We start from the raw sequence: 13,681 nt of genomic DNA on the forward strand, positions 1-13,681 counted from the left end.
ATGCAATTAATTCTTTATATATAATGATAAAACATTTTATTAAATTCGTTATATTAATAATATCTGTATATAAATGGCATTTGTTTGATTTAACGAATCAACGAAGAACAATAATATTGTCAACGGTTTTCTATTTTCTAATCATTAATAAGAGACAATTCTAGATAAATTTTTATGCTAGACATTTCTCAGTATCATTTGATTGAAAAAGAAAATATTTCTCTTCGTTTTTCACATTCAAATTATTTACTAATGTGAGATAATGTTTTTCATATATTTTTTAATATTATGAATAAAATAATTAAATTATTATTATCCAATAATATACCATATGCTTATAAAATTTCATTATAAAATTTGTATAAGCAACTTAATTAGCATAGTCTTACAACCCTCAACCATATGTAGTCCAAGCAGCACTATAAAATTAATTAAAGTACATAACAGCATGGACTGCGATATGCGTTCAAAATGTCGATGTTCATGTGTCCTGCAGTTCACACGATGACGCACAGTTTGCTGCGTTCTTCATCGACCCATGAGCCGAGTGATCCACCGCTTAGAGTTTTATAAATTGGTTTCTTAATTTTGTCAAATATGTTTTTATTGAAAGAAATTAAAAATACACCATTTTACTGGCATATATCAATTCCTTCAATAAATTTATTTTTATACCTAAAACGAATGCTGCGAAATGTCTTAGTTTTATATAACCAATATATATCAAAGTATTTCTTTTTAAATTGCATTTATTGTAAATAAATATATATATATATATATTAATACTTTTTTAGCGATATAAATTGAAATTTATATAAAACATTAACCTGTATAAAACCAGGTACAACATTGTACATTTTAGGTTGTTGCATTATCCAATGTATGCGCATAACTGAGATGAACAATACATATCGCAACGCGTGTATATTATGGTCCATATACACACAGTATTTTAATTGTGTTTATATACAATAATAATTTAATATTATTATTTTAATAATTCGATTTGCTTGTTCGAATTTTTATTTGTTTGTTTTGGCTGCTTATTATTTCTCTCATATGTATTAAATACAATATATAATTTTAATATTTGCATTATTTCGATTTGCTTGTTCGAAATTTCATTTGATCTATATTAGATCATATACATTTTGGCAATTCATATTTTATTTGTATTACTATAATGTATTTATTATAATATAAACAAATATTTTATTAACGGTAAGGATATACAATAATAATTTAATATTATTATTTTAATAATTCGATTTGCTTGTTCGAATTTTTATTTGTTTGCTTTGGCTGCTTATTATTTCTCTCATATGTATTAAATACAATATATAATTTTAATATTTGCATTATTTCGATTTGCTTGTTCGAAATTTTATTTGATCTATATTAGATCTCATATACATTTTGGCAATTCATATTTTATTTGTATTATTATAATGTATTTATTATAATATAAACAAATATTTTATTAACGGTAAGGATATACAATAATAATTTAATATTATTATTTTAATAATTCGATTTGCTTGTTCGAATTTTTATTTGTTTGCTTTGGCTGCTTATTAATTTCTCTCATATGTATTAAATACAATATATAATTTTAATATTTGCATTATTTCGATTTGCTTGTTCGAAATTTCATTTGATCTATAATAGATCTCATATACATTTTGGCAATTCATATTTTATTTGTAATACTATAATGTATTTATTATAATATAAACAAATATTTTATTAACGGTAAGGATATTAAAACATTAATGATCCTTCCGCAGGTTCACCTACGGAAACCTTGTTACGACTTTTACTTCCTCTAAATAATCAAGTTCGGTCAACTTTTGCGAAACAACCGTAACACGCAAGGCGTCACAGTGATCACGTCCGGAGACCTCACTAAATAATTCAATCGGTAGTAGCGACGGGCGGTGTGTACAAAGGGCAGGGACGTAATCAATGCGAGTTAATGACTCACACTTACTGGGAATTCCAAGTTCATGTGAACAGTTTCAGTTCACAATCCCAAGCATGAAAGTGGTTCAGCGGTTTACCCGGACCTCTCGGTCTAGGAAATACACGTTGATACTTTCATTGTAGCGCGCGTGCAGCCCAGGACATCTAAGGGCATCACAGACCTGTTATTGCTCAATCTCATTATTGCTAGACGCAATTTGTCCATTTAAGAAGCTAGTGTCCTTATAATGGGACAAACCAACAGGTACGGCTCCACTTATATAAACACATTCAAACACAATAAACATTTTACTGCCACCATGAATGAAGGCTATATAAGCTTCAACACCATAATCCTGAAGATATCTATTTAATATATTTGAGTCTCGTTCGTTATCGGAATTAACCAGACAAATCACTCCACGAACTAAGAACGGCCATGCACCACCACCCATAGATTCGAGAAAGAGCTATCAATCTGTCTTACACACTTATGTTCGGACCTGGTAAGTTTTCCCGTGTTGAGTCAAATTAAGCCGCAGGCTCCACTCCTGGTGGTGCCCTTCCGTCAATTCCTTTAAGTTTCAGCTTTGCAACCATACTTCCCCCGGAGCCCAAAAGCTTTGGTTTCCCGGGAAGCGACTGAGAGAGCCATAAAAGTAGCTACACCCAATTGCTAGCTGGCATCGTTTATGGTTAGAACTAGGGCGGTATCTGATCGCCTTCGAACCTCTAACTTTCGTTCTTGATTAATGAAAACATCTTTGGCAAATGCTTTCGCTTAAGTTAGTCTTACGACGGTCCAAGAATTTCACCTCTCGCGTCGTAATACTAATGCCCCCAAACTGCTTCTATTAATCATTACCTCTTGATCTGAAAACCAATGAAAGCAGAACAGAGGTCTTATTTCATTATCCCATGCACAGAATATTCAGGCATTTGAAGCCTGCTTTAAGCACTCTAATTTGTTCAAAGTAATTGTACCGGCCCACAATAACACTCGTTTAAGAGCACTAATGCAGGTTTTTAAATAGGAGGAACATATGAAAAAATACAAGTATCTAAGCACATGTAAGAACTCCACCGGTAATACGCTTACATACATAAAGGTATAGTACTAACCACAATTGTAAGTTGTACTACCCGTATGAAGCACAAGTTCAACTACGAACGTTTTAACCGCAACAACTTTAATATACGCTATTGGAGCTGGAATTACCGCGGCTGCTGGCACCAGACTTGCCCTCCAATTGGTCCTTGTTAAAGGATTTAAAGTGTACTCATTCCAATTACAGGGCCTCGGATATGAGTCCTGTATTGTTATTTTTCGTCACTACCTCCCCGAGCTGGGAGTGGGTAATTTACGCGCCTGCTGCCTTCCTTAGATGTGGTAGCCGTTTCTCAGGCTCCCTCTCCGGAATCGAACCCTGATTCCCCGTTACCCGTTGCAACCATGGTAGTCCTAGATACTACCATCAAAAGTTGATAGGGCAGACATTTGAAAGATCTGTCGTCGGTACAAGACCATACGATCTGCATGTTATCTAGAGTTCAACCAATATAACGATCTTGCGATCGCTTGGTTTTAGCCTAATAAAAGCACATGTTCCATAAGGTTCATGTTTTAATTGCATGTATTAGCTCTAGAATTACCACAGTTATCCAAGTAACTGTTAACGATCTAAGGAACCATAACTGATATAATGAGCCTTTTGCGGTTTCACTTTTAATTCGTGTGTACTTAGACATGCATGGCTTAATCTTTGAGACAAGCATATAACTACTGGCAGGATCAACCAGAATAATGTTTTTATTCATATTTCATTCATATTTTTTGAATAGAAATTAGCAATATATATGTTGTTATAGATTTTATTTCTATCGAATACGGCCATTTTTATATAGCATTCGTATACGTTTGTTTTCCAATTTATACTTGTTTCGCCACTAATAATAACAAGTTTTTATTGATGTCAAAAAGAATCATATTCTTTATAAACACAATATTTATTTTTCATATATTTTCTTTATATATGCACATTTCATTCTAAAATATCATTTTTGTTCGACATACATAATATATTGTATCCACACATGTACAATTTTTGTTTAACCAATATAAGATATTGAGTTAATCATTTGTATTTTGACGATAAATTTAAAATTTATCTATATATATCCATATAAGTCTCTGGTAATATATAAAATAGAACCGAGTGTATATATATAATTATTACTACTATATTTATTTCTTAAATAATATATACTTATATATTATTTATATATATACTCTTTATTATATATTATATAATTTCTTAAATAACTCTCTTAATAGCTATTTTTTATTATCAACAATATAAGTTGATATTAATATTGAAAATGTATTCATAATTACATTTTTATATTTCTTTGGTAGACTTTTATGTACTATTATTATTTAATAATACACATATAATATAAATCATGTTAGCCTACCTCCTAAAATTAACGATAAAATTCGGAAACAATTTGTTATTCTATGTACAATAGAAACTTGGCCTTTGTTTCAACGTTATTATCTTTGGGCTTAAAATATTAACCGCGGAGCCAAGTCTCGTATTCAAATAAATGAATAAAGAAACAAATTTGACGGATAATATCTTCTCTACTGACATATGTCAATAGCAGACGGCCGGCCCATTGACCATCCTATAGTAGTTTTTGGACACGCTGTCTCCCATTCGGGTATATTCAATTTACTTTGCCACTCACCCATATAGTGTTCTCTTATATAATAAGACAACGCACTTTTATATTCATTATATGGATATATTGCCTTCCTCATATTTGCCACACCACCTATAGTAGTTTTTGGACACGCTGTCTCCCATTCGGGTATATTCAATTTACTTTGCCACTCACCCATATAGTGTTCTCTTATATAATAAGAAAACGCACTTTTATTTTCATTATATGGATATATTGCCTTCCTCATATTTGCCACACCACCTATAGTAGTTTTTGGACACGCTGTCTCCCATTCGGGTATATTCAATTTACTTTGCCACTCACCCATATAGTGTTCTCTTATATAATAAGAAAACGCACTTTTATTTTCATTATATGGATATATTGCCTTCCTCATATTTGCCACACCACCTATAGTAGTTTTTGGACACGCTGTCTCCCATTCGGGTATATTCAATTCTCTTTGCCACTCACCCTTATAGTATTCTCTTATTTAATAAGAATACTAAAATACTTCTCATATTATAGATGTAATCTATTAACTTCTCAATATCCATACGGTTTATGTATGGTATTGACAAAATCCTATGCATTTGCATAAGATTTATTTTGCCACAATTTATAGTACTAGTGCCGCCCTCACTAGGTATAAATATCTCATTTCGCTAGTAGTGTATGGGCAAATTCTACTAGCTATTCTCATAAATATGTCACTTATATGCCATATCTATACAATTCATGCACTTTTATATGTATATTTGCTATATTATACATTATTATGCCTTATAGGTATTATACCTATAAGCCACATCCATACGATTGCTTAATATAAATATATGTATAATTTTTTATACATATTTTTTTTTTATTTATGTATGGTTTTTTATTCATATCCATATACTGTATTCACTTTTATATGGATATGATTGGCGTTTTATATAGTATTGACAAAATCATAAGTTTGACCAATACGAGGAGAGGTCCGCCAACGACCACCTCCCTATAGGTGTTTTTGGACACGCTGTCTCCCATTCGACTGCTTACTATACTAGGGGCTACCCGCTCCGTATGATATTCTCTCATATAACAAGAGAATGCAAGAAATATTCGTATTTTATGAATATAATCCATTTATTTTTCAATATCCATACGTTTTACTTAGTTTTTTGTACGGTATTGACAAAATCCTATGCATTTGCATAATATTTATTTTGCCACAATTTATAGTACTAGTGCCGCCCTCACTAGGTATAAATATCTCATTTCGCTAGTAGTGTATGGGGAAATTCTACTAGCTATTCTCATAAATATGTCACTTATATGCCATATCTATACAATTCATGCACTTTTATATGTATATTTGCTATATTATACATTATTATGCCTTATAGGTATTATACCTATAAGCCACATCCATACGATTGCTTAATATAAATATATGTATAATTTTTTATACATATTTTTTTTTTATTTTTGTATGGTTTTTTATTCATATCCATATACTGTATTCAATTTTATATGGATATGATTGGCGTTTTATATAGTATTGACAAAATCATAAGTTTGACCAATACGAGGAGAGGTCCGCCAACGACCACCTCCCTATAGGTGTTTTTGGACACGCTGTCTCCCATTCGACTGCTTACTATACTAGGGGCTACCCGCTCCGTATGATATTCTCTCATATAACAAGAGAATGCAAGAAATATTCGTATTTTATGAATATAATCCATTTATTTTTCAATATCCATACGTTTTACTTAGTTTTTTGTACGGTATTGACAAAATCCTATGCATTTGCATAAGATTTATTTTGCCACAATTTATAGTACTAGTGCCGCCCTCACTAGGTATAAATATCTCATTTCGCTAGTAGTGTATGGGCAAATTCTACTAGCTATTCTCATAAATATGTCACTTATATGCCATATCTATACAATTCATGCACTTTTATATGTATATTTGCTATATTATACATTATTATGCCTTATAGGTATTATACCTATAAGCCACATCCATACGATTGCTTAATATAAATATATGTATAATTTTTTATACATATTTTTTTTTATTTATGTATGGTTTTTTATTCATATCCATATACTGTATTCACTTTTATATGGATATGATTGGCGTTTTATATAGTATTGACAAAATCATAAGTTTGACCAATACGAGGAGAGGTCCGCCAACGACCACCTCCCTATAGGTGTTTTTGGACACGCTGTCTCCCATTCGACTGCTTACTATACTAGGGGCTACCCGCTCCGTATGATATTCTCTCATATAACAAGAGAATGCAAGAAATATTCGTATTTTATGAATATAATCCATTTATTTTTCAATATCCATACGTTTTACTTAGTTTTTTGTACGGTATTGACAAAATCCTATGCATTTGCATAAGATTTATTTTGCCACAATTTATAGTACTAGTGCCGCCCTCACTAGGTATAAATATCTCATTTCGCTAGTAGTGTATGGGCAAATTCTACTAGCTATTCTCATAAATATGTCACTTATATGCCATATCTATACAATTCATGCACTTTTATATGTATATTTGCTATATTATACATTATTATGCCTTATAGGTATTATACCTATAAGCCACATCCATACGATTGCTTAATATAAATATATGTATAATTTTTTATACATATTTTTTTTTATTTATGTATGGTTTTTTATTCATATCCATATACTGTATTCACTTTTATATGGATATGATTGGCGTTTTATATAGTATTGACAAAATCATAAGTTTGACCAATACGAGGAGAGGTCCGCCAACGACCACCTCCCTATAGGTGTTTTTGGACACGCTGTCTCCCATTCGACTGCTTACTATACTAGGGGCTGCCCGCTCCGTATGATATTCTCTCGTATAACAAGAGAATGCAAGAAATATTCGTATTTTATGAATATAATCCATTTATTTTTCAATATCCATACGTTTTACTTAGTTTTTTGTACGGTATTGACAAAATCCTATGCATTTGCATAAGATTTATTTTGCCACAATTTATAGTACTAGTGCCGCCCTCACTAGGTATAAATATCTCATTTCGCTAGTAGTGTATGGGCAAATTCTACTAGCTATTCTCATAAATGCCTTCTTTATGCCATATCTATACAATTTATGCACTTTTATATGTATATTTGCTAATATTATACATTATTATGCCTTATAGGTATTATACCTATAAGCCATATACATACGATTTCATTTTTTTATTTATATATGGTTTTGTATTTATAACCATATACCGTATTTACTTTTATAAGGATATGATTGGCGTTTTATATAGTATTGACAAAATTATAAGTTTGACAAACACTTTTTTAAGTCTTTTAGTTAAAATTGTCATTTTTAATTGACTATCTAAACACTAGATATATTTGCACATGGAGCAAAGAGTATAAAAATTGGTCGCGTCACTAATAATATCGCGATACATTTTTACTACCATCAAAATACCACATACGTTTATATGTCCTCTTTATTTAATTTGGTTTCTAAACCTCAGGAATAGTTTTAATTATATGTGCGCTCTAAGTTGAATGAATTTCTTGAATCTCTTTACTTGAATTTCTAAGACTTAAAAATATTTATAAATAGATGTCCTATTGCATAATATTTTTTTATCGCTTCACTTATAAAATAACGATCCTGCCTTTCTACCTTTGAATAAACATTCATATAAACATGGAGAAAAAAACGTTCGCGTCACTAACAGTATGTGACGATAAAATTTTGCTAACATTAAAAGGAACATATTTTTATATGTCAACTCTTAGTTGAATTGGTCTATTGCTTAAGATTCTAGACCTTAGGAATATTTTTATATTATATGTTTGCCAATCTTCGCGTCACTAAAAAGATGACGATTCATATTGTTATTATTAGATGGTCGAGTTGTACTTATATTGATATGTTAATCAAATTGGTCTCTTACTTGAAAATCTAGACCTTAGGAATATTTTTATATTATATGTTTGCCAATCTTCGCGTCACTAATAAGATGACGATTCATATTGTTATTATTAGATGGTCGAGTTGTACTTATATTGATATGTTAATCAAATTGGTCTCTTACTTGAAAATCTAGACCTTAGGAATATTTGTATATTATATGTTTGCCAATCTTCGCGTCAGTAATAAGATGACGATTCATATTGTTATTATTAGATGGTCGAGTTGTACTTATATTGATATGTTAATCAAATTGGTCTCTTACTTGAAAATCTAGACCTTAGGAATATTTTTATATTATATGTTTGCCAATCTTCGCGTCACTAATAAGATGACGATTCATATTGTTATTATTAGATGGTCGAGTTGTACTTATATTGATATGTTAATCAAATTGGTCTCTTACTTGAAAATCTAGACCTTAGGAATATTTTTATATTATATGTTTGCCAATCTTCGCGTCACTAATAAGATGACGATTCATATTGTTATTATTAGATGGTCGAGTTGTACTTATATTGATATGTTAATCAAATTGGTCTCTTACTTGAAAATCTAGACCTTAGGAATATTTTTATATTATATGTTTGCCAATCTTCGCGTCACTAATAAGATGACGATTCATATTGTTATTATTAGATGGTCGAGTTGTACTTATATTGATATGTTAATCAAATTGGTCTCTTACTTGAAAATCTAGACCTTAGGAATATTTTTATATTATATGTTTGCCAATCTTCGCGTCACTAATAAGATGACGATTCATATTATTATTAGATGGTCGAGTTGTACTTATATTGATATGTTAATCAAATTGGTCTCTTACTTGAAAATCTAGACCTTAGGAATATTTTTATATTATATGTTTGCCAATCTTCGCGTCACTAATAAGATGACGATTCATATTGTTATTATTAGATGGTCGAGTTGTACTTATATTGATATGTTAATCAAATTGGTCTCTTACTTGAAAATCTAGACCTTAGGAATATTTTTATATTATATGTTTGCCAATCTTCGCGTCACTAATAAGATGACGATTCATATTGTTATTATTAGATGGTCGAGTTGTACTTATATTGATATGTTAATCAAATTGGTCTCTTACTTGAAAATCTAGACCTTAGGAATATTTTTATATTATATGTTTGCCAATCTTCGCGTCACTAATAAGATGACGATTCATATTGTTATTATTAGATGGTCGAGTTGTACTTATATTGATATGTTAATCAAATTGGTCTCTTACTTGAAAATCTAGACCTTAGGAATATTTTTATATTATATGTTTGCCAATCTTCGCGTCACTAATAAGATGACGATTCATATTGTTATTATTAGATGGTCGAGTTGTACTTATATTGATATGTTAATCAAATTGGTCTCTTACTTGAAAATCTAGACCTTAGGAATGTAATATATAAAGGATTAAAAATTCGCCACAAAGCCAAGCAAACAATCAATGCATACAAATAGATTGTTGGTTGAACTTTATATAAGAAGTTCAACACAACAAATAAATTATGCAATTTTATTATCGAATCATCAAGCAAAGGATAAGCTTCAGTGGATCGCAGTATGGCAGCTGCTCAACCACTTACAACACCTTGCCTGTTACAAAAGTCGTTTACAATTGATTCTAGGCTTTGTCATTGTATTAAATAATGCTTTTATATGTAACTAGCGCGGCATCAGGTGATCAAAGATCCTCCCAATTTACTATGTTACAAATTACATTGGCATCACATCCATTGTCGTTTAAAAAGTAAATTATAAACTTTAAATGGTTTAGAAGCCATACAATGCAAATTGCCCCTTATTTATCATTGCAGTCCAGCACGGATACGACCTTAGAGGCGTTCAGGCATAATCCAACGGACGTAGCGTCATACCACTGTTCGCTCGAACAAGTATTGTGCCATTGGTCCGTACCTGCGGTTCCTCTCGTACTACGCAGGAATGCTGTCGCAACAACGTTTTGTCATTAGTAGGGTAAAACTAACCTGTCTCACGACGGTCTAAACCCAGCTCACGTTCCCTTGCATGGGTGAACAATCCAACGCTTGGTGAATTTTGCTTCACAATGATAGGAAGAGCCGACATCGAAGGATCAAAAAGCGACGTCGCTATGAACGCTTGGCCGCCACAAGCCAGTTATCCCTATGGTAACTTTTCTGACACCTCTTGTTAAAAACTCTTTAAACCAAAAGGATCGATAGGCCGAGCTTTTGCTGTCCCTGTGTGTACTGAACACCGAGATCAAGTCAGCATTTGCCCTTTTGCTCTATGTGTGGTTTCTGTCCGCACTGAGCTGGCCTTGGGACACCTCCGTTATTATTTGAGAGATGTACCGCCCCAGTCAAACTCCCTACCTGGCAATGTCCTTGAATTGGATCATACCTGAGTAATTGGAGTTATACCAAATTTTCAAATCAAAAATACATAAATGCACCGTTTTATTAAAGAATTTGTTTGCGATTATATAACAAACTCGTGATACTTTGATCAAGAAGCTTGCATCAAAACCCAATACCATAAGATATAATAAATATATCCGTATAATGGCTAGGAAATGATACACGTTCCATTTAATCAAGTAAGTAAGGAAACAATAAGAGTAGTGGTATTTCATTGGCGATACCAAACCGAGGTCTAATATCTCCCACTTATTCTACACCTCTTATGTCTCCTTACACTGCCAGATTAGAGTCAAGCTCAAAAGGGTCTTCTTTCCCCGCTAATTATTCCAAGCCCGTTCCCTTGGCTGTGGTTTCGCTAGATAGTAGATAGGGACAGTAGGAATCTCGTTAATCCATTCATGCGCGTCACTAATTAGATGACGAGGCATTTGGCTACCTTAAGAGAGTCATAGTTACTCCCGCCGTTGACCCGCGCTTACTTGAATTTCTTCACTTTGACATTCAGAGCACTGGGCAGAAATCACATTGTGTCAACACCCGCTAGGGCCATCACAATGCTTTGTTTTAATTAGACAGTCGGATTCCCCAAGTCCGTGCCAGTTCTGAATTGATTGTTAATTGATAATCGTTATAATTAATAAGAACTAATTGGTTTAACCCAATTAGTATTCTTAAAAATTTTAGCAAGAAAGTTCCACAATTGGCTACGTAACTAAACTATCCGGGGAACAAGTAACTAACATAAATGCTAGAAACTCTATTTACCCAGAACGAGCACATAAACCATGTTATTGTTTCCCAATCAAGCCCGACTATCTCAATCTTCAGAGCCAATCCTTATCCCGAAGTTACGGATCTAATTTGCCGACTTCCCTTACCTACATTATTCTATCGACTAGAGACTCTTCACCTTGGAGACCAGCTGCGGATATTGGTACGGCCTGTTGAGAAGTTTGCGTGTCCCCACCATAAATTTTCAAGGTCCGAGGAGAAAATATCGACACAACAGTATATGTCATGCTCTTCTAGCCCATCTACCATATCTCTCTGCGAAAGACTTCCATGGTAGTACGGCTATAAAACAGAAAAGAAAACTCTTCCGATATCTCTCGACGGCTTCTTTATGGTCGTTCCTGTTGCCAGGATGAGCACGAGGCCCATATTTAATAACAAACGGATACTCAACAGGTTACGGAATTGGAACCGTATTCCCTTTCGTTCAAAATTATTCAAGTATATTAATTTAGCTAGATTTTATATAATATATATATTTGTTTGGCATTTGTATTTTACTTGAAAATTTTCGGCTTTCGCCTTGAACTTAGGACCGACTAACTCGTGATCAACCACTGTTCACACGAAACCCTTCTCCACTTCAGTCCTCCAAGGTCTCATTCGATTATTTGCTACTACCACCAAGATCTGTACCAATGGCAGCTCCATGCAGGCTTACGCCAAACACTTCTACGCATACCATTGTACCTTCCTACTCACTAAAGTTTCAAAATTTATATTACAAGTAATATAAATCATCTACTTTAGCGGTAATGTATAGGTATACAACTTAAGCGCCATCCATTTTAAGGGCTAGTTGCTTCGGCAGGTGAGTTGTTACACACTCCTTAGCGGATTTCGACTTCCATGATCACCGTCCTGCTGTTTTAAGCAACCAACGCCTTTCATGGTATCTGCATGAGTTGTTAATTTGGGCACCGTAACATTACGTTTGGTTCATCCCACAGCGCCAGTTCTGCTTACCAAAAGTGGCCCACTGGGCACATTATATCATAACCTTGAACTTCATATCAAGAAAGTTAAGGTTCTTACCCATTTAAAGTTTGAGAATAGGTTAAGATCGTTTCGACCCTAAGGCCTCTAATCATTCGCTTTACCAGATAAGATTATTTTATATAATATTAAAATGCACCAGCTATCCTGAGGGAAACTTCGGAAGGAACCAGCTACTAGATGGTTCGATTGGTCTTTCGCCCCTATACTCAATTCTGACAATCGATTTGCACGTCAGAACTGTTTCGGTCTTCCATCAGGGTTTCCCCTGACTTCAACCTGATCAAGTATAGTTCACCATCTTTCGGGTCACAGCATATATGCTCAAGGTACGTTCCAGTTAGAGGCATAAATAATATAAATATCATTATACATAACTATATAGAACGCCCCGGGATTGTGTTAATTAGCTATAAATAGTTAAAAAACTAATCCCATTATTAGTCAAGTTAATTACGCTATTAGGTTTATATCCCAATAACTTGCACATATGTTAGACTCCTTGGTCCGTGTTTCAAGACGGGTCCCGAAGGTATCCTGAATCTTTCGCATTGTTAATCCTACAAGTGCATATAATAAACACAAAAATCAATGATAATTATGCCATTATATAATTCCGAAAAATTAACGCACTGTATTCATATAAATCTATCAGCACTTTATCAAATTAATAACATTTATTCTGTGTTAAAATGCAAGCAAATTAATTTGAATAAACTATAAGTTATATTTTATGATAAATTTGGTATGCTAATAGATTACAATGTCCTTATATGGAAAAAATGCACACTATTATCATAATATTGTT

At 32.7% G+C, this 13,681-nt stretch overlaps 2 non-coding genes and 1 pseudogene across 2 annotated transcripts; all 3 read right to left on the reverse strand.

The window, feature by feature from the left end:
* Positions 1 to 388: 388 nt before the first annotated feature.
* LOC127012468 (5.8S ribosomal RNA) lies at positions 389 to 567 on the reverse strand. The gene has a single exon (XR_007765954.1). It is a non-coding gene; the product is annotated as a 5.8S ribosomal RNA (ribosomal RNA).
* A 1,203-nt stretch (positions 568 to 1,770) lies between these two features.
* On the reverse strand, positions 1,771 to 3,765 carry LOC127012470 (small subunit ribosomal RNA). The gene has a single exon (XR_007765956.1). It is a non-coding gene; the product is annotated as a small subunit ribosomal RNA (ribosomal RNA).
* A 6,437-nt stretch (positions 3,766 to 10,202) lies between these two features.
* LOC127012467 (large subunit ribosomal RNA) lies at positions 10,203 to 13,681 on the reverse strand (annotated as a pseudogene; the record flags this gene model as incomplete).

This window comes from Drosophila biarmipes, unplaced genomic scaffold, assembly GCF_025231255.1.
Source record: "Drosophila biarmipes strain raj3 unplaced genomic scaffold, RU_DBia_V1.1 ptg000086l, whole genome shotgun sequence".
In the NCBI taxonomy this organism is placed as follows: Eukaryota; Metazoa; Arthropoda; class Insecta; order Diptera; family Drosophilidae; genus Drosophila; species Drosophila biarmipes.